Source organism: Trachypithecus francoisi, unplaced genomic scaffold (genome assembly GCF_009764315.1).
Source record: "Trachypithecus francoisi isolate TF-2019V2 unplaced genomic scaffold, Tfra_2.0 Lachesis_group8, whole genome shotgun sequence".
Lineage (NCBI taxonomy): Eukaryota > Metazoa > Chordata > Mammalia > Primates > Cercopithecidae > Trachypithecus > Trachypithecus francoisi.
Window position 1 is genome coordinate 5965623 of NW_022681473.1, and position 27844 is coordinate 5993466.

General features: G+C 41.4%; 1 protein-coding gene across 19 annotated transcripts in view; it reads right to left on the reverse strand.

Annotated features, from left to right (window-relative positions):
- PPP6R3 (protein phosphatase 6 regulatory subunit 3) overlaps positions 1 to 27844 on the reverse strand; it is a 163119-nt gene that overhangs the window by 109591 nt on the left and 25684 nt on the right. For 2 of the 19 annotated variants that reach the window (XM_033206083.1, XM_033206067.1), the window contains exon 2: positions 7665 to 7791. The exons of the other annotated variants lie outside the window; for them this stretch is intronic. The gene's annotated coding sequence lies outside the window, so the exon portion shown is untranslated. The remainder of the gene's footprint in view (positions 1 to 7664; positions 7792 to 27844) is intronic. 19 annotated transcript variants of the gene reach the window in all.

The window sequence follows — 27844 nt, forward strand, 5'->3', positions numbered from 1 at the left end:
GCCCTGGTTGATTGGATGGTGCCCGCCAACACTGAGGGCAGATCTTCCCCACAGCCCACTCAGACTCACGCATTAGTGAGTGAGGTATTATCAATTATAAAATAGGGATAATAACTAATAACAGGAATGGGAAAGTACTTGTACAATGCCAGCACAAAAGGTTTGTAAGGGCAGACATTCATACCTGACGTTTTGTGATTAAGCAAGTGTATTTAGATGCTGTTTTGAGAATCTTTCCATCTCCTCTGGAAATACTCTCAGAGACACATGCAAACCCTAATGTTCCACCAGGCTTCTCGGTATTCCTTAGTTAAGGCGCCATCTAAAACTGAGTCCACAAGTCCACCTACTGTCAACCTGGCACCCACACTCATCTCCTTAAACCAGACTTAATTTACGAATAAAGACAATAACAAGGTAACAGTTCCGTCTAACGTCATGCAACTATCCTATGCACAACAAAAAACATACTAATCCCTTCCCCAGTAATTGGCTTTCAGGGTTGCAACACTCATGATTTTAATCTTTTGTGATTTTCAGAATTTTAGAGATTATGATCTTTAAGGATTTTGATCTTCAGGGATTCTGATCTTCAGGTATTCCAACATTTGGGATTATGGTGCTCCAGATTGTGTCATCTGGTATGATGACTGGCACCACATGTGAGAAGAGATGGTGTCTATAAACCAGAAAGAGGCCACTCACTAGAAACCAAATCAGCAAGAAGTTTGATTTTGAACTTCTAGCTTACAGAATGTGAGAAAATAAATTTCTGTTGTTTAAGCCACCCAGCCTATGATATTTTGTTATGGCAATCCTGAGCAGACTAAAATAGAAGGAAAAATTTTCCCAACCCAAAAGCATATACCCAGTTAAACTATATCAATCACGAGTACACAGAAAGACACACAGTCTCAAAAGATCTACCTCCTATACACCTTTCTCACTGAAAACTACCGGCAACTATGCTCCACTAAAACCAGTGAGAGCAACAAGATAACACAGAACACAGGAACAGGAGATCCAGTGGGGAGGAAAGAGGCAAAAAGAACCCCAAAGGTCGCAGAATGGGAGGGCCAGCAGTCCAAACTAGAAAGATTCCTTCAAAAGGATAAAGCTGAAGGAAGATCTGAACATGGAACTGGCTAAAAGTCTGAGGCTAAATTAGTGATAAGTATACTTACACACACACACACACGGCTGGGCACAGTGGCTCACGCCTGTAATCCCAGCACTTTAGGAGGCCGAGGCAGGTGGATCACCTGAAGTCAAGAGTTCAAGACCAGCCTGGCAAACATGGCAAAACCCCATCTGTACTAAAAATACAAAAAGTAGCCAGGTATGGTGGCACACACCTATAATCCCAGCTACTCAGGAAGCTGAGGCAGGGGAACCACTTGAACCCGGGAAGCAGAGGTTGCCAGGAGCTAAGACTGCCGACACTGCACTCCAGCCTGAGCATCAGAGTGAGACTCCAACTCAAAACACACACACACACACACACACACACACACACACACACACAGAGTAACACAGTAACACATTTCCAGAGGAAACCAAAAGTTGTTTAGGAAAGGAAAGTATTTGTAATTTACCACTTAACAGCTATAAATAGTATACACGGGCCGGGTGTGGTGGCTCATACCTGTAATCCCAGCCCTTTGGGAGGCCAAGGCAGGCAGATCACAAAGTCAGGAATTTGAGACCAGACTGCCCAACATGGTGAAACCCCATCTCTACTAAAAACACAAAAATTAGCCAGACGTGGTGGCACACACCTTAATCCCAGCTACTCAGGAGGCTGAGGCAGGAGAATTGCTTGAACCCGGGAGGCAGAGGTTGCTGTGAGCTGAGATCGCACCATGACACTCCAGCCTGGGCGACAGAGCGAGGCTCCGCCTCAAAAAAAAAAAAAAAAAAAAAAAGTATACATGGTCGTAATGTAGTACACATGGTTGTAATGAAAAAACTAAATAGTGATTTAACCAAAATGTTAACAAACCTCTACTGGGTGGATAGGGAAGACAGAAAATGGGGATGAAGGTGCAGTAAAGGAAAGAAGAGAGAGCCAATTCTTATCTTCTATGTCAGAAAATCAATAGATACTGCTTAGAACTAAAAAAATCATCAAGTATACACACAAGTATGAAGTCTTCAAATATAATCTTCAGACATATGGAAGTAAATATATATTTTTAACTGGTTAAAACAGCCCAAAGTATTACACTATCTTCAGGAAAGGGAAAAAAAGAGAGTGGGATACTTAAGGACTCCTGTTTGTCTTACCCAATCTCCTAGAATAGTTGACTCCAAAATATGGACATATAAAACTTTAGCTTAAAGAAAACTTAGAAGTTTTTAAGAAAAAATGCTGGGGCTCATGCCTATAATCACAACACTTTGAGAGACCAAGGCAGGAGGATCACCTGAGCCCAGCAGTTCGAGACCAGCCTGGGTAACATGGCAAACCCCATTCTCTACAAAACTTTTAAAAATCAGCCAAGCATGGTAGCGCACGCCTGTGGTCCCAGCTACTCTAGAGGCTGAGGCAGAAAGATCATTTGAGCCCAGGAGGTCGAGGCTACAGTGAACTGTGTCGCGCCACAGCACTCCAGCCTGGGCTACCTAACAAAATCCTGTCTCAAAAAACAAAAAAGAAAGAAGAATGTTGCACTGGGAAGAAGTATTAAATGTTGAGAGGCCACAGAGCTGTAATATCAGGTCACACAGGTAATGAGAAGCTAAGACAAATCACTTAACCTGAGTATCCATTTCTTCATCTATAAAATAAAATAGGCCAGGTGTAGTAGTGGCTCATGCCTGTAATCCCAGCACTTTGGGAGGCCAAGGTGGGCCAATCACTTGAGCTCAGGAGTTAGAGGACACCCTGAGCAACATGGTGAGACCCCACCTCTACAAAACTTACCGGAAAAAAAAAAAGGCCGGGCACAGTGGCTCACTTAAGGTCAATAGTTTGAGACCAGCCTGGCCAAGAAGGTGAAACCCCGTCTCTACTTAAAAAAAAAAAAAAAAAATTAGCCGGGTGTGGTGGCGGGTGCCTGTAATCCCAGCTACTCGGGAGGCAGAGGCAGGAGAATGGCTTGAACCCAGGAGGCAGGGGTTGCAGTGGGCTGACATTGTGCCATTACACTCCAAACTGGGCAACAAGAGCAAAACTCCGTCTCAAAAAAAAAAAAAAAAAAAATTAGCCAGATGCAGTGGCTTATGTCTAGTCCCAGCTACTCAGGGAGCAGAGGTTTCAATGAGCCAAGATTGCCCCATAGCACTCCAGTCTGGGTGACGGGAGTGAAGCCCTGTCTCAAACATAAAATAAGAGAGTTGGAATAAATTAACTCTAAATTTTCTTGTTGCTTCAACAATGTATGACTCTAATATAAAAATAAAGCTTTAAACATGGTACCAGTGGCTACAGAAAAAATTAAGCAGGACTTGGTTAAAACAAAAACAAAAACAAAAACAAAAAACAGAGAAGTAAAATAAAAAACTAAAATCTGCTTTAAGCCCTGTGCGACTGAGAAGGTATTGATGGTGAAGGAGAAGTCAGACAAGCATGGTTGAAAAAAATCAAGATCCAAGGTTTCCTATCCTCACAGGGAAAGAATTTAACTGACAGTATCCAGACATACTATGGCACAAGACCACTAAAAAAAGCTAAGCCACAAAGAGATGCTTTGAAAGTTAAACATAAACAGATGAGGGTGGAATCCATGAGGATGATGAAAGGTTCTCCCTAAAGAACACTAAAGCTGAAAAGGGGGGAATTATCCAAGTATTTAATTTCTATTTACATCATAATTAAAGGACGGAGAGAGAAAGGGACATGTTTAGAGTAAGGCTATTCCGAAACACTGGGCTCTGCTGCACAGCATCATGGAAGCTCACGAGGAAGACTATGGTTTTAATCATCAATAATATCAGATGTGGTTCAGTAGTTGATAGCATTAGACTATTCTCTTAGAGGAATGAATCCAAAGCCCCTTCTCTCCAAAAAAGAAATCAAGACAGGAAAAGAAAATAGTACACTTTTATTTTTAGCCAATCATTCCTTCAACAGACTGCATTTCTCTCAACAGTTCCACAACCTAACCCTGTCACACAACCTAACCCTGTCACAAGATTTCTCTTCTTTTCAGTACTGCTGACTCTGACGAACACCAATAAAGAGAATGCAAGTGCAACATAATGATAAAAATAACGTTTCAGAATGAGGACTGCTTTGGACTAAAACACCAAAACCACAAATTCTCAACTAAACAGCATCTAAGTGAACTTGCTTAATTAATCACAAAATTTGAGAACAGCAGGAATGAAAACCATCCTTACAAACCTTTTGTGTTGGCATTGTACAAGTGCTTTTCCATCCTATTATTATCATCCTCCCTGTTTTACAGTCGAGGAAAATAAAGGAATTATTATCATCCTCCCTGTTTTACAGTTGAGGAAAATAAAGGATTTACCCCAAATCACTCTTATATGGACACTAAATTTATTTAAAAACAAAAAGCCGGCCAGACGTGGTGGCTCACGTCTGTAATCCCAGCACTGTGGGAGGCTGAGGTGGGGGGATCACGAGGTCAGGAGTTCGAGACCAGCCTGGCCAACGTGGTGAAACCCCATCTCTACTGAAAATACAAAACTTAGCCAGGCATGGTGGCAGGTGCCTGTAATCCCAATTACTTGGGAGGCTGAGGCAAGAGAACTCCTTGAACCTGGGAGGCGGAGGTTGCAGTGAGCCAAGATAGCGCCATTGCACTCCAGCCTGGACAAGAGCAAGACTCCATCTCAAAAAAACAAACAAAAACAAGTCAAAAAAACTCACTTTGGGTGGGCCGGAGAGGAGAGCAGCAGTAATCTGCTCCCTATCCTCTCATATAAAATTTTTTTTTTTTACACATGAGGTCTTGCTATGTTGCCCAGGCTGGTCTCAAACACTTAGGCTCAAGCAATCCTCCCACCTCAGCCTCCCAAAGTGATAGGATTACAGGTGTGAGCCACCTCACTCAGCCTCATATAAATTTCTAATATAAATACCATGATATTCCTGATGTAAACTCAGAAGAGGAAACCATAGCTATTGCATAACATGCAAGAAAGCATTTCCTCCTGAGAGCATGTATCATACACAACTAAAGATGCACTTCTCCATTAGACACACAGGTGGTATCACAAAGCTTGGACACACAAAAGAAAAGAACTCTACTTTTTAACCGGCATCAGGAAGTCCCAGGACAGGCCACCTCAGAATGCCCTCCTAATGCAGATCTCAACAATCCCATTGCTGCAAGTACTCTCACACATTTTCTAAAACACCCAAGTTTGAAGAGATGGAAGGTAATGAGATGGGAAGATAATTCATCTCTATGAGGATTTGTTCACCATTTTTACCTTCAATGCATAGCACACTGTAAATTTAAAAATCATCCACAAAATTTTGAATACAAAAACCATCAAAAATAACTGCACAAATGCCCATAATCAGCAAACAACCAACTTACATGACTATTGATAAATAACCTAATTCCTACGTCTTCAGAGGCATCTTCCAACAAAAATCTATATATAGGCAACTCGATCAGTCAATTTCAGAAAGACCAACCATTTTAATGCAGGCCGAGGTAGGAGTACCAAGGCTTCTAAGCCAATAATCAATAATCACCATACCAAAAAAAAGGAAAAAAAAAATGCAAAAAGACTACTGTGTAAAGTACAAAACACCCAACGTAAATCCATACTATCACCTTCTAAAAGCAAAATTATGTATGTAAAGTACTTGAAGTAAACACCTTGGCACCTAATTGGATTACATTATTGTCTGGCTATGCACCCTAACGGACACTCAAATCACTGCAGGTATACATGAAGCCAACACAATCTAAGCTGCTATTACAATAGAACCAAGTCATAAATTAGTACATCGACATCTGAAGTAAGGCCCAAAGAACTCTCTCTGCCTATTGTAACAACAGTGGGCAAGGACGCACAGCAAAGGTACAAATGACTACATGATCCCAATCACCAAGCTATATTTAGTGGACTCAGCCAAGGTACACAATCAACCTTAATTTGATGTAAAAGCTGAAACTTCCATAATCCATAGTACAAAGGTAAAAAAGACTAAAACTTCTTATATGGAATCTTGGCAATCAAGTGGTTACTATCTGAGATAAGTGTATAAAGATTGCTGGAAGGTGAGAGGAATGGGGAAGATGATGGTCAGGGGAGACAAAGACTTAATTCGGAGGAAAAAAGGGTTTTTTCTTTGAGATATAGTGCATAGCATGGTGAATGTAGAAAATACTCATCCCACTGCGCATTTCAAAATCACAAAGAGAATTTCCAATTTTCTCCCCACAAAAAGTATTTGTGGTGATGAATATTAATTAACTTGATTTAATTATTCTACATTGTATACATGAATCATGACATCACTTTGTACCCTATAAATAATAGCTATTATTTATCGATTTACAATTAGGAAATTTTTTTTTTTTTTTTTTTTTTAAAGTATAAAGGGCTGGGAGTAGTGGTTCATGTCCACAATCCCAACACCTTACCTTGGGGGCTGAAGCAGGAGGATCACTTGAGGCCAGGAGTTAGAGACCAGCCTGTGCAAAACAGCAAGACCCCATCTCTATCAAAAATATAAAAATCAGCCAGGTGTGGTGGTGCACACCTACAGTCCCAGCTATTCAGGAGGCAGAGGTAAGAAAACTGCTTGAGCCCAGGAGAACTCAAGCCTAAGGCTGGGATTTTTATTAGGTTGGTGCAAAAGTAACTGTGGTTTTTGCAATTAAAAGTAATGGCAAAATCCACAATTACTTTTGCACCAATCTAATAAACTGGTAAAACAAGACACCTACAACACGGGGGGAAAAAGAGAATCTCATACAGGTTCTTATCAGTGTCCAAAAATAAAGAAAAAAAAGGATAAAACATGAATGAAGAAAAGGCTCAGGCCAGGACTAGTTGTAGCACTATCCCAAGCTCCAAGAGTTAAGTCTTTACTCCCAGTTTTAAACCTAAACCTTCTAATGTGTAGCTGGCAATTCTAGTCATATTCACATGCCTTGGTCTCCACCACTAACATTCCTAAAACAAGGTTAACAAGAAAGGGAAACACTCTACAGCTGAGCGGTCCAATTCCACAGCCACACACAGTTACTAAGCACCTGAAATGTGGCTAGTAAAGGCAAAGGAGCTGGTTTTCTGTTGTTGTTCCACCCTACTCCCCCGGGAGTTGACTTTTAAATTAATTTTAACGACTTATATTAGGTTGGTGAAAAGTAATCATGGTTTTTACCATTACTTTTTAATTGCAAAAACTGCAATTACTTTTGCACCAACCTAATACAACGTTCTACTAGATAGCACTGCTCTGACTCACATTAAAACTAAGCACACACATACCAAGATCCTCTCTCTAAATAAATAAAAATAATTCAATTTAAAAAAATCTAAACACAGAATAAAAGTTTATGGTCTGTAATCCTGGATGAATAAATTTCCATCTTCTAGGTCTTAACCTTCTCAACCAAAAAGTGTAGAAGAGTTCAACTCGATTGTGTCCATGATTCTAAATGAACTAGTGCAGCATATAAATTAATATTCTTCATTCAAATAGTAACGTAATTAAAGCCACATACCCCTTAAAATTATGGGAGGTACCTCAAACTGATGACACAAGGGTATTATATGACCCCTCCATATGGCCGAGGAAGTTCTGTCACTATTTGAGCAAGTCACCACATCTCTCTGAGCTTGTTTTCTTATCTGCAAATGAGAGGTTTAGACTAAATGATTACTTAAGACACTTCAAATCCTAAAATTCTTCATTCCTTTAGATCAAAGAAGACATAGAAAAGAACAAATAAAATAAGTGAAACCAAGATACTCAAAGAAATAAAGAAAAAAATATATAAATACCAGTGTAAACTCTTAAGAAATTAAGTAAATGGAAGCCAGACCCCAGGGACAGAGGATGTAAACTGTACAATGCCAGTGTGCTCTGCTAGGACTCTGATTTGGTCTACTGGCATGTGCCTAGTTTTTCATTTTTGCTTTAGTCCACATGTAAAAACACGTTGCTATCTCCAAAGAAGGCCAAACTGCAAAAAGTTCTATATAGCCACGTCCATGTAGCTGGGATGAGAACATACAGCTCACAAAAGTTTGGACTGTTCTTTCCCCCAACAAAAACTTGACCAAGAAAATCTTCCCACACTAGACAGCTGAAGTAGAATCCCCATTTGCTGCTTTCAGGGCTCTCAAATTGCATCAGGAGCTTGCTTACTTTGTCAGTGAGCCAAACCAAGTAAAACGGGACGCTCTCTTGACAAGAGGTACAATTACTTTTAGCTGTAATAAGGTAAACTGAAGTGTGCATTCATCCATAAAGATATTGTAAGATACCCTTTCCTGTGGTGTATAGCTTATTACATATATGAAATAGGAAAGAATCCACTCAAAAGAATCCTAACGGGTATCTGGAGAAGGGAATATAGCCTACTGACTTAAGTGAAATGCGAAAAAGTAGAGGGTCAGGGCAGGACAAGCTCTACACAGCTCTTTTCAAAGGCACCTTTCGGCCGGGCGCGGTGGCTCAAGCCTGTAATCCCAGCACTTTGGGAGGCCAAGACGGGCGGATCACGAGGTCAGGAGATCGAGACCATCCTGGCTAACACGGTGAAACCCCGTCTCTACTAAAAAAATAGCCGGGCATTGTGGCAGGTGCCTGTAGTCCCAGCTACTCAGGAGGCTGAGGCAGGAGAATGGCGTGAGCCCGGGAGGCGGAGCTTGCAGTGAGCTGAGATCTGGCCACTGCACTCCAGCCCTGGCGACAAAGCGAGACTCTGTCTCAAAAAAAAAAAAAAAGGCACCTTTCTATATACGTTGTGTGGCCTATACCAGACCCACCTGTATGTTTCTCAATCTTGACAAATTTTAATGAAAAAAAAAGTAACTCTCAAAGAACCTGACTTATAGCATAGTAAAAAAAAAAAAAAAAAAAAAACAATTTATACTTTCTTCAGGAATATAATGCTTTACCTGGTATAGATGTTCCTTTGTTTTACTGCTGATTTAACCAGGCCACCACTGATAACCATTTAGCTTTCACTTTCTGCTATTACAAAAACATGCCAGCATTTCCAGAAGTGGATCTGCTGGATGAAAGAATGTGCGCTTCTAATTAGTACATGGCCAAGCGGCTCTCCACGGAAGTCAGGTATATCCACATTCCCCCGGTGATGTGTGAAAGCCTGTTTCCACACACCTGGTCAACAATGCATTTGCTTTCTCTTGAGTGAGGTTGAGCACTGTTCATATATTTAAGAACCATTTATACTTTACTTTTCTGCCAACTGTCTGTTTATATACTTTGTCTACTTTTCTACTGGGTTGGTCTTCTCAACGATTTGTAGGGGTTATTTAAAAGAAAGAAAAAGAGTCCTTTGTCTGATACCATTCCCTCTTCACCTCATTCCAATCTGCAATCTCTCTACCACTCAGTTCAAACTGCTCTTTCATGTCACTGACAACCTCCAGATGGGGCTAAATCCAAATGAAACTCTTCTGTCCTCACTTACACCTCACTCTCAGCAGCATGCAAGGCAGTCCCCCAGAAGACTCTCCTCATTAGAACATTCTCCTCACGTGGCTTCTCTGAGGTCACACACTCATTTTCTCACTGGCCATTTCTCAGTCTCCCTAGTTGGAGGGCTGCTCCTCTCCTTCCTTCCTTCCTTCCTTCCTTCTGTCCCACTGATAACACAGAGGCTCCCACAGAGGTCAGGCTGCGGACCTAGCACACTTTCCTGAGTACACCACATTTGCTCGAAGTAAATTCACATTTGTTTTATTTGTGCTGTTTCCCCAGCAACTAAAACAAAGCGCTGAGAGATTCAAGACAAGTTCTGTTGAATAAACGAAGCCATTTCCGTGGGTTTTTAAAATATTCCTCTCCAGGCCAGGCGCGGTGGCTCACACCTATAATCCCAGCACTTTGGGAGGCTGAAGCAGGCGGATCACAAGGTTATGAGTTTGAGACCAGCCTGTCCAATATGGTGAAACCTGTCTCTACTAAAAAATACAAAAATTAGCTAGGCGTGGTGGTGTGTGCCTGTAGTCCCAGGTAGTCGGGAGGCTGAGGCAGGAGAATCATTTGAACCTGGGAGGCGGAGGTTGCAGTGAGCCAAGACCACATCACTGCACTCCAGCCTGGGCGACAGAGTGAGACTCCGTCTCAAAAAAAAAAAAAAAAAAATTCCTCCCCATAAACACAACGAAGGTCCAAATTTATAAAAACCAAAACAACCATCACGGCATTTCAAACACAGGTAACCCGATGACTAGCAGACATTTCCCTTCAGGTATCTCACAAGCACATGGTATTTAATCTCCAAAATGGAGCTTTGGCTCTCCATCACGCACTGCCCACCCAACCCAACCTCCTCTTCACCATGCTCTCCCCATCTCAGTAAAAGGCACACCCCAGTTGCGAAAGGCAGCCTGGAAAATAGCCTCTTTTCCCTTTCAATCCAATTCACCAAAACATTGTCAGTTCCGCCTTACACTTTCCCTTCTCTGCATTTTTTGCCATGGCCTGGAATAAGGTAAACTGGAGTGTGCCTTCATCCATAAAGATACCCTTTGGACACAGCTTCCTAATTCATCTCCCAGTCTCCTCTGGCCACTCCAACCCATTGTTTACTTGGGTTCTTGGTCAGCGCCTCCTGCAACTCCCATGTGAGCATCAACAATAATAGTAATTCTGATATATAATGTCTACTATGGTAGCCATATAAGGCTTTTGAGCACTTGAAATGTGACTAGTTTCATCTACGAGGTACTAAGAGTATAAAATATGCAATGGAATCAAAGATTCAGTACAAAAAAAAGTGAAAATATCTCATTTTCCTACTGATCATATGTTGAAATAATATTTTGGATATATTGGGTTGTATAAAACATTAAAATTAGTTTTACGTGTTTTTTACTTTCTTCATGTGACTACTAGAAAATGTAAGATTACATACATAGCCTGTATTGTCTTTCGTAGAAACACTGTCCTGAGCATTTCATAAGGGTACCAGCCCCATGTCCACCATCTTTAACCATGTACACAGTAAGTACTCACTTAATAGTGTCAACAGGTTTTTTCAAACTGTGACTTTAAGCAAAACGACATATGGCAGGTTCTTGGATAATGCCATCCCATTATAACACTGATGAGGTACATAAAACTGTTTTAGTTCTATGTCATTTTGCTTCAGTTTGCAGTTTTCAAGAACCTGTTAATGGTGTTAAGTGAGGACTTACTGTATGACCAAAGCACAAAAAGCGCTAGGATTGGCCCAGGGCAGGAACCCAAGGTATCTGCTGAATTAATTAGTGGCCAAAAAATTGGTATCATTTACATACATTCACTTATAAACAAAACATGAAAAATTTAATTATTATTATTATTTTTTATTTTTATTTTTTTTGAGACGGAGTCTCGCTCTGTCGCCCAGGCTGGAGTGCAGTGGCTGGATCTCAGCTCACTGCAAGCTCCGCATCCCGGGTTTACGCCATTCTCCTGCCTCAGCCTCCCGAGTAGCTGGGACTACAGGCGCCCGCCACCACGCCCGGCTAGTTTTTTGTATTTTTTAGTAGAGACGGGGTTTCACTGTGTTAGCCAGGATGGTCTCGATCTCCTGACCTCGTGATCCGCCCGTCTCGGCCTCCCAAAGTGCTGGGATTACAGGCTTGAGCCACCGCGCCCGGCCGAAAAATTTAATTATTACTTGAAGTTGAATGATACTTTAAAAATACCGTTGGAATTAAGAAAACAACTCTTTCAGTTTAAACTTTGGATACACATGCATTTTAAGAAATAATTTAAAGGCCGGGCACAGTGGCTCACACCTGTAATCCCAGCACTTTGGTAGGCCAAGGCGAGCAGATCACTTGAGGCCCAGAGTTTGAGACCAGCCTGGCCAAGATGGTGAAACCCCGTCTCTATTAAAAATACAAAAATTAGCCTGGCGTGGTGGCACGTGCCTGTAGTCCCAGCTACTTGGGAGGGTAAGGTAGGAGAGTCGCTTGAACCCAGGTGGTGGAGGTTGCAGTGAGCTGAGATCCTGCCAGTGCACTCCAGCTTGGGCAACAGAGTGAGACTTCGTCTCAAAAAAAAAAAAGGTTTAAAGTGAGAGTCCAACAAAGTTTATTCTCCAAGAGAAACTTCCTAAAGATCCAACTACCAGTGCACAAAAAACAGAGGCTACACAACACTGTGGGGAATACCACAAAACAAGGAGCCCAGTCCTCCCACAAATGGAGAGCATGGTGGGAGAAGAGCAAAAAATGAGGAACCCATAGACTGAAAAAAAAAAACAGTGGCTCTTATTTGGATCCTGATTTGCCACTGCCAAAATTAGAAAACCACACAAAAAAGTTATATGAAACAACTGGAACTTTCAAGTCTAAGTACTGAATGATGTCAAGCAATTGTGTGTTCATTTTATTTTTAAGATGTGAGGCTTTGTGGTTGTTACAGTTAAGAGTCCTTATTCTCTGAGGACATATACAGACATATTTATAGAAGAAGCAATAATTATTTGAATATCTTCAAAACATAATGGAATATAAAGGGAAAAAAATTTAATAGAACTTCTTCACCTCAAAAGACATGATGAGGACCCACAGAATAGATAAAGATATTCACAATACATACATCTGACAAGAGATGCCTGTTCAAAATACAAAAATCCTACCAAGTGATGTTTTAAAATACATCTCAGCTGGGCACAGTGGCTCTTGCCTATAATCCCCAGCACTTTCGAGGGCCAACGTGGGAGGAATGCTCAAACCCAGGAGTTTGAGACTAGCCTGGGAAACATGGTAAAACCCCAACTACAAAAAATACAAAACTTAGCTAGATGTGGTGGTGCACGCACCTGTGGGCCCAGCGACTCAGGAGGCTGAAGTGGAAGGATCCCTTGAGCCAGGAAGGTCAAGACTGCAGTGAGCTGTGATCGCGCCACTGCACTCCACCCTAGGTGACCGAGTGAGACTCTGTCACTTTTTAAAAAGTGCACAATGTGCCTCTCTTCTAACAAACAGAACATGGGAAAGCTAGACGCTACGTGACTTCCAAGACTAGGTCACAAAAATGACAGCTTCCACACTTGGGGCCCTTTCTCTCGAATCACTCTCTCAGTGAGAAGTTATCACCATGTCCTGAGAACAGGACACTCAGACATCCCTGGCAAAAGCTGATGTGAAAAAGACCTGAGGTCTCCCACCAACAGCCAGAACGAGAACCTACTTGCCAGGCACGTGAATGAGGCACCTTAGAACAGATCCTCCAGCGGATCTGTGAAGGCTTCAGAGAGCTAATCACACCCAAGCCAGAAGCAGACAACCATGCCCCTCCCAAGTTTCTGACTCCCAGAAACTGCAAGATAATGTTGATTGCTGTTTTAATCCACTATGCTTGGGGATAATTTATTATGCAGCAAAAAAAACAGAAAGGTAATACAAACAGAAAAAAGATAATATTTTTAAAAAGGCTTAAACACGTTTCATAAAAAAGGATATCCAAATGACCAATAAACGTATGAAAAGGCAGTTGACCTCACTATTGTAAATTAAAATTGCCATAAGACATCACTACACAGCTACTAGCATGGCTAAAATGAAAAGGATGAAAAATATGAAACACTGGAGAGGATCCAGAGTAAGTGGAACTTTCACACATTGCTGATGGAAGCCTAATTTGGTACAATAGCTTTAGCAGATGCCACCACTATACATACACCTCTATGTCCTAACAGTTTCACCCTTAGGTATACTGAACAACAGATATGCATAGGTATGTTGTTGACCAAAAGACACAAACTGAATGTTCAGAGCAGCACTATTTGTAACAGCCCAAAGCTACCATCTATCCAATGTCCATCAACAACAGAACAATTTCCTATGACAAAATTTTGTGAAGCAACAGTAACAAATAATCAGCAGTATGCAATGACTTCAGTAATCTTACAAACAACATCAAGAGAAAGATATGAGTACCTACTGTAAGACTCTATTTAATAGAAATAAAACTGGGCAAAGCTAATCAGTGCTGTTAGCTGTTAGAATACCGGCTGCCCCTAGAGAGGGCGTAACTGGAAGTGGACATTGCCCAGGTGGATTTCAGCTTGTGAAAATCTGCTTATTATATGTACTTTTCTATATTTCTATTGTAATTTAATAGAGTTTTTAAGTAGTAACAATATAGAAGAGAAGTGGGAAATGGGGAAGTTAAGTGGGACAAGACTGGCCTTAAGTGTATGGCTGCTGGAGCTGGATTAATTGATAGTTTCATTATACTGTTCAATTTCTGCATGTTCAAATTTACCCCTAATAAAACAAATTTTAAAATGTATTAACATAAAACTGACTGGAACCGCTGGTAAAATGGTAACTGGGGTAATTTTTCTGGCCACAGATAATAAAAAGGTGTTAAAATCTACACACCCCTTGGTTCAATTATTCTACTTCTATGAGTTTATGCTAAGGTGTTTATACTGAACACAAAGTCATATATAATAATGTCCAAAGTGCTTATAATAGAAAGAAATGTCTAAATATAGAGGAAGATGACACTGTGGGGAAAACCACAGAACAATCCAGGTCATCCACAAATACATGGTTCCTAAATATCCCAATAAACAACAATGATCTCATCTGAACCAAGGTTCTTTTACCTATCCAATAAAGTATGGTCATTAGAAAACGAGGCAATCAAAACTCAGAAGAAAACACAGGAATTAATTTTTGTGGCCATGGATTAAGCAAAACTTTCTTAGATATGACACCAAAAACATAAGACAAAAGAAAAATAAGATAATTGCACTTCAAATTAAAAGTTTTCATCCTTCAGTAATAACACCATCAAGAAGCGAAAAGAAAACCCAAAGAATGGAATACTGACAAATCATATACCTGATAAAGATTTATATACAAATACAAGGTTGGGCGCAGTGGCTCATGCCTGTAGTCCCAGCATTTTGGGAGGCCGAGGAAGGCAGATCATTTGAGCCCAGGAGTTTGAGACCAGCATGGGCAACACGGTAAAACCCCGTTTCTATAAAAAGTACAAAAAAATCAGTCAGGCATGGTAGTATACACTTGTAGTCCCTCCTACAGTATACACTCAGGAGGCTGAGGTGGGAAGAGCACCTGAACCCAGGAAGCGGAGGCTGCAGTGAGCAGTGATCACACCACTGCACTCCAGCCAGGTGACAGAGTGAAACCCTGTCTCAAAAGACAGGAATACAGAGGCCAGGTGCCGTGGCTCACGCCTGTAATCCCAGCACTTTGGGAGGCCAAGGCAGGTGGATCATGAGGTCAGGAGATCAAGACCATCCTGGTTAACACAGTGAAACCCCGTCTCTACTAAAAATACAAAAAATTAGCTGGGCATGGAGGCAGGCACCGGTAATCCCAGCTACTTGGGAGGCTGAGGCAGGAAAACGGCGTGAATCTGGGAAGCGGAGTTTGCAGTGAGCCAAGACTGCATCACTGCACTCCAGCCTGGGCGACAGAGCAAGACTCTGTCTCAATAGAAAAATTAAAAAAAGACAGGAATACAGAACAGATAAGAAACTCCTACAACTCAGTAATAAAGACAAACAACTCAATTTTAAAAAGGGCAAGTGAGGCCAGGCACAGTAGACTGCTGTAATTCCAACACTTTAGGAAGCCGAGGTGGGTGAACTGCTTGAGGCCAGGAGTTTGAGATCAGCCTGGCCAACATGGCAAAACCCAGACTCTACTAAAAATACAAAATTTAGCCAGATGCGGTGGCACACACCTGTAATCCCAACTACGCAGGAGGCTGAGGCACAAGAATTGCTTGAACCCAGGTGGCGGAGGTTGCACTACTGCACTCCAGTCTGGGTGACAGAGTAAGAATGTCTCAAAAAAAAAAAAAAAAAAAAAAAAAGCAAATGAGGCAAGCGCAATGTCACATGTCTACATTCCCAGCCACTAGAGAGGCTAAGGCAGGAGGATTGCCTGAATCCAGGAGTCCCTGTCCAGCCTGGACAATACAGAGAGACCTAATCTCAAAAAGGAAGGGGAAATGGGAAGGGATGGGAAAGGCTGGACACAGTGGCTCACACCTGTAATCTCAGCACTTTGGGAAGCCAAGGTGAGAGGAGAGGATCGCTTGAGCCCAGGAGCTCAAGACCAGCCTGGACAACGTAGTGAAACCTTGTCTTAACAACAAGAACAAAAAAACAAAAAAAGAAAAAAGAAAAACTCAAAAAAATTAGCCAGATGTGGTGACATATGCCTGTGGTCCCAGCTACTTGGGAGGCTGAGGTGGGAGGATCACTTCAGCCCAGGAGGTCAAGGCTATCATGCACTGAGCTGTGACTGCACCACTACATTTCAGCCTGGGCAACAGAGTGAGACTCTGTCTCAAAAAACAAAAGTGTTGGCATGGATGTAACAAAATCAGAATCCTTACACTCTGCTGGTGGGAATGTAAAATGGTGTAGAAACTTTGGAGAATAGTTTCGCAGTTTCTCAAAAGAATAAACACAGAGCTCCATAATGACCCAACAATTCTACTCCTAGGTATGTATCCAAGAGAATTAAAACATACTTTCACAGAAAAATTTGTACATAAATGTCCACAGTACCGTTATTCATAAAAGCCAAAACTCTGAAACATCCAAGTATCTATCAACTGATGAATGAATAAATAAAAGGTAATATTCCCCACATAATGAGTATCATTTGGCAAAAGAAAGAAATGAAGTACTGATATATGTTACACAGATAAATCTTGAAAAGATGGCTAAGGGGGAAAAGGCTAGTCCCAAAAAAAGACCACGTTTGTATGATTCCATTTACATAAAATGCACAGGATACGCACATCTATAGGAACAGAAAGTACAGTAGTGATTGTCTAGGTATAGTGAGATGAGAGAAAAATGAAAAGTGATTCCTAATTACTAACAGGTATAGGGTTTCTTGTGGAATAATGAAAATATTCTAAGTGATTGTGATGACAGTTGTATAACTCCATGAATATACTAAAAAGCATTAAATTGTATGCATTAAGTGGGTGACTTATGTCTTAATAAAGCTGTTATAAAAGAATAATGCAATCTATATTTGCAAAGGAAGGTGCAAAGAAAAGATTTTTTTAAGGGTTTTAGCATCTGTACTTTGCTTTACCAAATGTATTCACATATTTACATTTGGCCCTCACAATCTTATATAGTAAGTTATATCATGTTTTACAAATAATCTGAGTTGGAAAGATAGTAACTGACCCAGGTAACACAGTAGGGAAGTGCCTAAGGAAGGACACAAAAATGCCACCCTATTTCCATCATGCTATTGCCTCCCAAATTATGAAAAGAAAAGTTTATGGTACATGTGGAAGTATCACAACGGCTACTATTTTGCAGAGGACCTCATATGTGCCAGGCAGTTCTTAAACATTTTTTAGTGTGGCACTTCACGGGCACTGAAATATTTATTGAATAATTTTCATTTATTTCTCATAACTCCATTTATAGCTGATGACACGAAGAAATTAACTGTATATTGTAAAAACAAATATAAAATTTGTTTTGAAGGGGCTTGCTGTAAATACAGTTCTCAATAATGGGGCTGGGTGACGCATAAGATCCAGACAATAGAGGAGCAATGATATAAAGTACAGAGATTAAAACAAAACAGAGAGTCCTTTCAAAAAGGGGAGTAAACTCAAAACACCAGAGGATAATTTTTCAGCTTATACAATACCTAGTGGGAGCCAAAGAAATAGAAACCCAGTGATCAAGAAATCAGCCAAGAAGAAACCAAAATGCAAGTCAACATTTCATTAATAATTTTTTATTAGTTTTTCATTAATTTTCTTAATGAAAATCCATAAGGTATTCCTTTATATCCAGTGAACCTGCAAACAAATCATAAATAATTAGAACTAATTAATACTGGGAGGGGAATATAGGAAAACAGGTCCATCCACCTATTGCTGATACACTTGCATACCGGTACCAGCTTTATTTATTTATTTATTTATTTTGAGACGGAGTCTCGCTCTGTCACCCAGGCTGGAGTGCAGTGGCGTGATCTCGGCTCACTGCAAGCTCTGCCTCCCGGGTTCACGCCATTCTCCTGCCTCAGCCTCCCGAGTAGCTGGGACTACAGGCGCCCGCCACCGCGCCCCGCTAATTTTTTTGTATTTTTAGTAAAGATGGGGTTTCACCGTGTTAGCCAAGTTGGTCTCATTTCCTGACCTCATGATCCGCCCACCTCGGCCTCCCAAAGTGCTGGGATTACAGGCGTTAGCCACCACACCTGGCCAGGTACCAGCTTTTTTTAAAAAAGAGTACTATAATGACATACAAGATTAATAAAAATAACAGTACCTTGACCAGGTGCAGTGGCTCATGCCTCTAATCCAGTACTGCGGGAGGTCTGGAGTTTGAGATCACCCTGGGCAACATAGTAAGACCTTATCTCTACTATATATATAATATATATTATATGTTATATATAATATATTATATGTTATATATAATATATATTAATTATATAATAATATAAACACATAATTATATAACATATAATATATATTAATAATTATATAATATATAACATATGTGTATAATATATATTAATAATATATGTTATATGTTATATATATTTTATATATATTATATAATTTTTTTTAACCCAGGCATGATGGCTCACACCTGTTGTCCTAGCTACTGGGAGGCTGTAGCAGGAGGATCACTTTGAACCCAGGACTGAAAGTTGCAGCAAGCTATGTTCATACCATTGCACACCAGCCTGGGTGACAAAGCAAGACTCTGTCTCTAAAAAATTAAAAATTAAAAATTAAAAATGGTAGGCCGGGCGCGGTGGCTCAAGCCTGTAATCCCAGCACTTTGGGAGGCCGAGATGGGCGGATCACGAGGGCAGGAGATCGAGACCATCCTGGCTAACACGGTGAAACCCCGTCTCTATTAAAAAATACAAAAAACTAGCCGGGCGAGGTGGCGGGCGCCTGTAGTCCCAGCTACTCGGGAGGCTGAGGCAGGAGAATGGCGTAAACCCGGGATGCGGAGCTTGCAGTGAGCTGAGATCCGGCCACTGCACTCCAGCCTGGGCCACAGAGCGAGACTCTGTCTCAAAAAAATAAATAAATAAATAAAAATAAAAATGGCAACACCTTTTGATTACATAATCTCATGACAATTTTTAAAAATTTATGAAATAGAGGAAGAAATTATACAAAGAATAATAGTGATAATGGCTAGACATGCTAACTACCACCAATGCATACTGTAATATAAACATATGAACTAGCATTTAATCCTTAAAATAATGGTTATCCTTCCCATATGTAAGCAAGGAAACTGAAGCTAAGAGAGCAAATAACCAGGCTTTGGAAGTATCAGGACTCAGGCTCACTAGCACTTAGACCCTACATTACCAGGGTCATAACTGCTTTGAGGGCAGAATGAGCACAAGTGGAAATGCCCGTTAAGCACCGGAACTCAACAGAAAATCAGGGTTAGAAGTAGGTATGAGCATCATTAGCACATACCTGGTAAGTTCAGCCATGAAAGTGGAGACCACCCAAGGGACAGTGTGGAAAATAATAAAGGCTGGAGAACAAAATGTGAAAGTGGCCCGGAAGAAAATTAAGAGAGGCCAAGAATGGTAGGAAGAAAACAAGGAAAATATAGTACCACAGACCTTGTAAATTCTACAAAGAAAACTTCCCTGGATTTTGCTGCCAGAAGGATTTAAGCAACCAACAATGCTTTGAAAACCACCGTACAGCTCATGTCTAAGCACTCAAAAAAAGGTGCTAGCTAATGTGGGCAAAGTGAAACCCTCATGCGCCACTGGGGCCATGTAAAACAGTGCAGTCATGGAAAACGGTATGGCAGCTCCTCAAAAAAGTAGAATGAGAACTGCCATATGATCTAGCTATTCCACTTCTGGGTATATACCCTAAAGAACTGAAAGCAGAGCCTTGAACAGATATTTATACACCCATGTTTATGGCAGCATCACTCTTACTGGCCAAAAGCCAAAGGCAATGTAGTGTCCATTGATGGATAAATGGATAACCAATGTTGTATATACATATAATGAAATATAACTCAGCCTTAAAGGAAAGTTTGCCAGGCGCAGTGGCTTAGGCCTGAAATCCCAGCACTTTGGGAGGTCAAGGTGGGAGGATCACTTGAAGCCAGGCAAGACTAGCCTGGGCAACATAGCAAGACCTCAAAAAATAAAAATAAAACTTAGCCAGGCATGGTGGTGCACACCCACAGCTCCAGCTACTAGGGAGGCTAAGGTGGGAAGATCCCTTGAGCCCAGGAGTATGACGTTGCAGTGAGCTATGATCATGCCACTGTATTCAGCAAAAGAGCAAGATCCTGTCTCTAAAAAATTTAAAAATAAAAAAAAGAAGGCCGGGCGCGGTGGCTCAAGCCTGTAATCCCAGCACTTTGGGAGGCCAAGACGGGCGGATCACGAGGTCAGGAGATCGAGACCATCCTGGCTAACACGGTGAAACCCCGTCTCTACTAAAAAAATACAAAATTAGCCGGGCGAGATGGCGGGCGCCTGTAGTCCCAGCTACTCAGGAGGCTGAGGCGAGAGAATGGCGTAAACCCGGGAGGCGGAGCTTGCAGTGAGCTGAGATCTGGCCACTGCACTCCAGCCTGGGCGACAGAGCGAGACTCCGTCTCAAAAAAAAATAAAAATAAAAATAAAAATAAAAATAAAAAAAAGAAAGGAAATTCGGACACATGCTACAACATGGGTAAACTTGAAGACACTGTGCTTGAAGCCAGTGATAAAAGGACAAATACTGTATGATGCAATTTACACGAGGTACTTAAGAGTAGTCAAATTCGGCCAGGCGCGGTGGCTCAAGCCTGTAATCCCAGCACTTTGGGAGGCCGAGACGGGCGGATCACGAGGTCAGGAGATCGAGACCATCCTGGCTAACACGGTGAAACCCCGTCTCTACTAACAATACAAAAAATTAGCCAGGCGAGGTGGCGGCGCCTGTAGTCCCAGCTACTCTGGAGGCTGAGGCAGGAGAATGGCGTGAACCCGGGAGGCGGAGCTTGCAGTGAGCCGAGATCCAGCCACTGCACTCCAGCCTGGGCGACAGAGCAAGACTCCATCTCAAAAAAAAAAAAAAAGAGTAGTCAAATTCATGGAGACAGTAGAATGGCAGTTGTCAGGGTCTGGGTGGGAGTGGCTAATGGGAAGTCAGTGTTTAATGCAAGCTTGTCCAACCTGTGGCACAGGACAGCTTTGAATGAGGCCTAACACAAATTCATAAACTTTCTTAAAACGTGGAGTTTTTTTTGTGATTTTTTTTAAGCTCATCAGCTATCATTAGTGTTAACTGTAATTTATGTTTAGCCCAAGGCAACTCTTCTTTCAATGTAGCCCAAGGAAGCCAAAAGATGATTTAATGGGTTCTGTGTTTCAGAATGGAAAGATGAAATCCATTCTGGAGATGGATCGTGGTGATGGTTGATCAACAACGTGGATGTACTTAATGCCACTGAACTGTACACTCCAAAACAATTGAAATGGGCTGGGAGCAGTGGCTCACAGCTGTAAACCCAACACTTTAGGAGGGTGAGGTAGGATGACTGCTTGAGCCCAGGAGTTCAGGATAAGCCTGGGCAACATAGCAACACCCATCTCTATAAAAAATAAATTTTTAAAAACATAGCTGGGCACAGTGGTGTCTGACTGTAGTCCTAGCTACTCAGGAGGCTGAGGTGGGAGGATCCTTGCACCTAGAAGATGACTGCACCACTGCACTCCAGCCTGGGCAACAGAGCAAGACTCTGTCTCAAACACACAGACACACATACACACACAGCTGAAGACACTTAACAACCTTCTGGTTGTAACACTGAGACTTCGGAAAAAAAAAAAGTTTAACAATGACACCGAACAAGCATCACTACCAGAGTCAGAGATGGCTGGAATGGCAGAATTACCAAACCAGCAATTTTTTTTTTTGGAGACAGGATCTCCCTTTGTCACCCAGGCTGGAGTGCAGTGACACAAACAAGGCTCACCGCAGCCTTGACTTCCTAGGCTCAGGTGATCCTCCTGCCTCAGCCCCAAAAGTAGCTGGGACTACAGGTGTGCGCCATCATGCCCAGCTAAATTTTGTACTTTTTGTAGAGATGGGGTTTCATCATGTTGGCCAGGTTGGTCTCAAACTCCTGAGTCAAGCAACCTGCCTGCCTCAGTCTCCCAAAGTGCTGAGATTACAGGCCATGCCCGGTTATGAGCAATTTTTTAAAAACACGATTAATACGCTGAAGCCTTTAGTGAAAAAGGCAGACAACAAGCAAGAACAGAAAGATAACATAAGGAGACAGATGGAAATTCTAAGAAATAATCAATTAGAAATGTTAGAGAAAAAGACACTGTAACAGAAATGAAGAATCCCTCTGTGGATCTATTAGCAGACTAAACACGGTTGAAGAAAGAATCTGAGTATTAGGATATGACAATAGAAACTTCTGTAACTGAAAAGGAAAGAGAAAAAAATACAAAAGAAAAAAAAAAACAGAAAATATCCAAGAACTATGGGACAACTACAAAAGGTGTAACACACGTGATGGGAATATCTGGAAAAGGGGGGAAAGAAGCAATATTTGAAGTAATAATGACTGAGATTTTCCCAGATTGTTGTCAGGCACCAAACCATAGATCCAGAAGCTCAGGAAACAACGCCAATAAAAAGCCAAGCAATGACCTCCCCACTTATCCCCACCAAAAAAAAACACCACCGGCCGGGCGCGGTGGCTCAAGCCTGTCATCCCAGCACTTTGGGAGGCCGAGACGGGCGGATCACGAGGTCAGGAGATCGAGACCATCCTGGCTAACACGGTGAAACCTCATCTCTACTAAAAAAATACAAAAAACTAGCCGGGCGAGGTGGCGGACGCCTGTAGTCCCCGCTACTCGGGAGGCTGAGGCAGGAGAATGGCGTGAACCCGGGAGGCGGAGCTTGCAGTGAGCTGAGATCAGGCCACTGCACTCCAGCCCGGGCGACAGAGCGAGACTCCGTCTCAAAAAAAAAAAAAAAAAACACCACCACCGAGGAATATCATAGTCAAATTTCAGAAAATCCAAAAAAATCTTAAAAGAAATCAGAGTTGGGGGGGACCTTACCTACAGGGTAGCAAAGGCAAGAATTACATCTAACTTCTCCTTAGAAACCATGCAAGCAGGAAAGAGTAGAATAAAATATTTACAATACTGAGAAGGGGAAAAATAACACCAACCTAGAATTCTGCACCCTGCAAAAGTATCCTTCAAAGTAAAAGAGACAAACAAAATTGAGGGGATTTGTTTCCAGTAAACCTATGATGACAAAATTATTTCAGAGAGAAGGAAAATGATCCAGGTAGGAAACACAGATCAGAGTATTGGAGAGGGAATAAGTGAAGGTTCAAAAAAAAGTTGATTTTTCTTATTCTTAATTAACAGTAGTTTGCTCAAAATAATAACAATGTACTCAATTAAGTATGCTTCCTTATGTATTTATACATGCTTATGAATAAGTAAAAATGACAACGAGGCAGGAATGAGGAATCAGAAATATTTGTTATTACTGGTAAAGGCATACCTCAGAGATATTACAGGATCAGTTCCAGACTATCACAATAAAGCAAATGTCACAATAAAGTGAGTCACACAAATATATTGGTTTCCCATATGCAATCATTATGTTTACACTATTAAGAGAGCAATACCGTTACGTCTTTAAAAAAAAAAAAAAGCCAGACTTTAATTATAAGTATTTTACCAATAAAAAATGCTAAAGAAGTGAGCACATGCAACTGGAAAAATGGCACTGATAGCCCAGCAAATACAAGGTTCCATAAACCTTCAATTTGTTCCTTAAAACACAAGCACAGAATATCCGCAAAGTGTAACAAAGTGAGCCAAAATAAAATGAGGTATGCCTGTACGTGCATTACCTGTGTAGTGTTATTTGAAAGTGGACACAAATTAACCGCAAATAAATGTTGCAAACTCCACTGTAACCCTTCAAAAGTCAAAAACAGTAGTTTAATAAATATGCTAAGAAAGAAGATAAAAATGGAAATCATATAAAATGATCAACTAAAACCAAAAAAAAAGGCAGAAAAAGTGTATGTGACAAAAGTGGGAACAAAAAAATAAGGGCAAAACCTGGAAAACAGCAATAAGTATCACAGATATTAATCCTACTATATCAATAATCACATTAGAGGTCAATGGTCTAAGTACACCAATTAAAAGAGCAATTTTCAGAGTGCATCAAAAAGTAAGATGCAACGACATGTCGTCTACAAGGAACCTAGCTGTTGCCAGATTCAAGACGAAGATGGCAGCGAGACTTGCTGCCCTCCTCAAGAATGCCTGAGCCAATGCGTCCTTAACCATCACCAGCTTCTGTGATTCTACCCCTACTCAGCCCCTACACCAAGGAGGCCATCATGATCAAATGACACACCCTACAACTAGCCAGTGCCCCTTCTACATGATGAGAACATGCCTGATGTGTCCAGCCACCACCAGGACCCCCCAGGTGTTCTATCTAGGGCCCAAACTTGGAGTGGCTGAGAAAATTGTGAGCACCTCTAATGACAGGGAAGAAGCCATTCCCCCGTGGCTCCCAACAAAAACATAGAAACCAAAAATAAGAAAACAAAGCCACTTTAAATATAAAGACACATGTAGATCAAAAGTAAAGGAATGGGGGGCTGGGCTCACACCTATAATTCCAACTCTTTGGGAGGCCAAGATAGGAGGACTGCTTGAGCCCAGGAGCTCAAGACCAGCCTGGGCAACACAGCGAGACACCATCTCTACAAAAAAAAATTTTTTTTTAATTAGCTGGGTATGGTGGCACACACTTGGGAGGTTACACTGAGCTATGACTGTGCCACTGCACTGCAGCCTGGGCTATACAGCGAGTCCCTGTTTTTTTAAAAAAAAAAAAAAAAAAAAAAGGAAAGGGATGGAAAAAGATATATCATGCTAACTCTAATCAAAAGTTAACAGGAGTAACTGTATTAACTGCAGACACAGCAGACCTCATAATAAGTTACCAAGGCTAAAGAGAGGTATTATATAATGATAGAGGAGGAAATATTTCAAGAAGACATAACAATCCTTAATGTGTATTTGCCTAATAACACTGTCAAAATACATGAGACAAAAACTGATAGAACTGCAAGGGGGAACAGAAGAATCTACTATCATAGTTGGAAACTTCAACACCCCTCCATCAGAAATGGGCAAATCCAACAGGTAGGAAATCATTAAGGACATGATGAACTCAATAGCACCATCAATCTACTGGATATAATTAACATCTATACATTATTTCAACAACAGCAGATTACAGATTCTCCTGAAGTTCATATAGAATATTCACCAAGACAGCCCACACTCTGGGCCTTAAAACACATAACAGAAATCTTATAATGTACTCTCAGACCACAATGAAATCAAACTAGAAATCAGTAACATAAAGACAACTGAAAAATCTCCAAATACCTGAAGATTAAATAACATACTTCTAAATAACATGGGGGTCAAAAAGAAATCTCAAGAGAAAGTTAAAAGTATTTTTAAGTAAATAAAAAAATGCAATTTTTTTTTTTTTTTGAGACAGTCTTGCTCGGTCACCCAGGCTGTAGTGCAGTGGTGCAATCTACATTCACTGCAACCTCTGCCTCCCAGGTTCAGGCAATTCTCCTGCCTCAGCCTCCTGAGTTGCTGGGATTACAGGCATGTGGCACCATGCCCGGCTAATTTTTGTATTTTTAGTGGAGACGGGGTTTTGCCATGTTGGCCACCAGGCTGATCTAACTCCTGGCCTTAAGTGATCCGCCTGCCTCGGCCTCCCAAAGTGCTGGGATTACAGGCATGAGCCACTGCACCTGGCCTTGAAAAATACAATTTACCAAAACTTGTGGGATACAGCAAAAACAGTGTCTAGAAGGAAATTTATAGCATTGAGTAATACACTAAAAAAGAAGATCCAGGGCCGGGCGCGGTGGCTCAAGCCTGTAATCCCAGCACTTTGGGAGGCCGAGACGGGCGGATCACGAGGTCAGGAGATCGAGATCATCCTGGCTAACACGGTGAAACCTCATCTCTACTAAAAAAATGCAAAAAACTAGCCGGGCGAGGTGGCGGGCGCCTGTAGTCCCAGCTACTCGGGAGGCTGAGGCAGGAGAATGGTGTAAACCCGGGAGGCGGAGCTTGCAGTGAGCTGAGATCCGGCCACTGCACTCCAGCCCGGACGACAGAGCGAGACTCCGTCTCAAAAAAAAAAAAGATCCAGAACCAATAATCTAATCTTCTATCTTACGAAACCAGGCCAGGCGCGGTGGCTCAAGCCTGTAATCCCAGCACTTTGGGAGGCCGAGACGGGTGGATCACGAGGTCAGGAGATCGAGACCATCCTGGCTAACACAGTGAAACCCAGTCTCTAGTAAAAAAAAAAAAAAAAATACAAAAACTAGCTGGGTGAGGTGGCGGGCGCCTGCAGTCCCAGCTACTCGGAAGGCTGAGGCAGGAGAATGGCGTAAACCCGGGAGGCGGAGCTTGCAGTGAGCTGAGATCCGGCCATTGCACTCCAGCCTGGGCGACAGAGCGAGACTCCGTCTCAAAAAAAAACAAAAAACAACAACAAAAAAAAACGAAACCACAAAAAGTAGAGCAAATTAATTCCAAAGTAAGCATAAGAAAAGAAGTAAGAATTAGAGCAGAAATCAATGAAACTGAAAACAGGAAATCAAGAGAGAAAAAGACAAAAGGTGGTTTTCAGAAAAGAACAATAAAATCAACGCAACTCTAGCCAGGCTGAGGAGAAAGAAATGAGAGAAGACATAAATTTCCAATACTAAAAATGAAAAATGACATTACTACAGATACCATGGTCATTAAAGGAATAAGGAAATATCATCAACTATTCTATGCTCAAAACTTTAATAACCTAAACGAAATGGAACAATTCCTTGAAAGAAACCATCGGCCAAAATGTACACAAACAGAGATCATCTTAAGGGCCTATAAATTTAAAATTTGAATAACCTTCTAAAACAGAAAGCACTAGGCCCACATGGGTTCACTGGTGAATTCTACTGAATATTTAAGGAAAAAATTTTACCAATTCTCTAAAATCGCTTCCAGAAAAGAGAATACTTTTCTTTTAGACGGAATCTTGCTCTGTCACCCAGGCTGGAGTGCAGGGCGTGATCTCAGCTCACTGCAAGCTCCACCTCCCAGGTTCACGCCATTCTCCTGCCTCATCCTCCTAAGGAGTTGAGACTACAGGTGCCCACCACCACACCCAGCTACATTTCTGTATTTTTAGTAGAGATGGGGTTTCACCATGTTAGCCAGGATGGTCTTGATCTCCTGACCCTGTGATCCACCCGCCTCGGCCTCCCAAAGTGTTGGGATTACAGGCTTGAGCCACGGCGCCCAGCCGTCACAGATGGAATACTTTCTAATTCTATTCTATGAGGTCAGCATAACCATAATACCAAAACCAGACAAGGACACTACAAGGCAAGTACAGACCAATATCTCTCATGAACACAGATGTAAAAATCCTCAAGAAAATATGAGAAAACTGAATCAACATATAAAAAGAATTATACATAAAAAGCATTGTGTATTAAAAAAACTATATACCACAACCAAGTATTTATCCCATATTTAAGGCTGCTTTAATTTTTTTCTTTTTGAGACT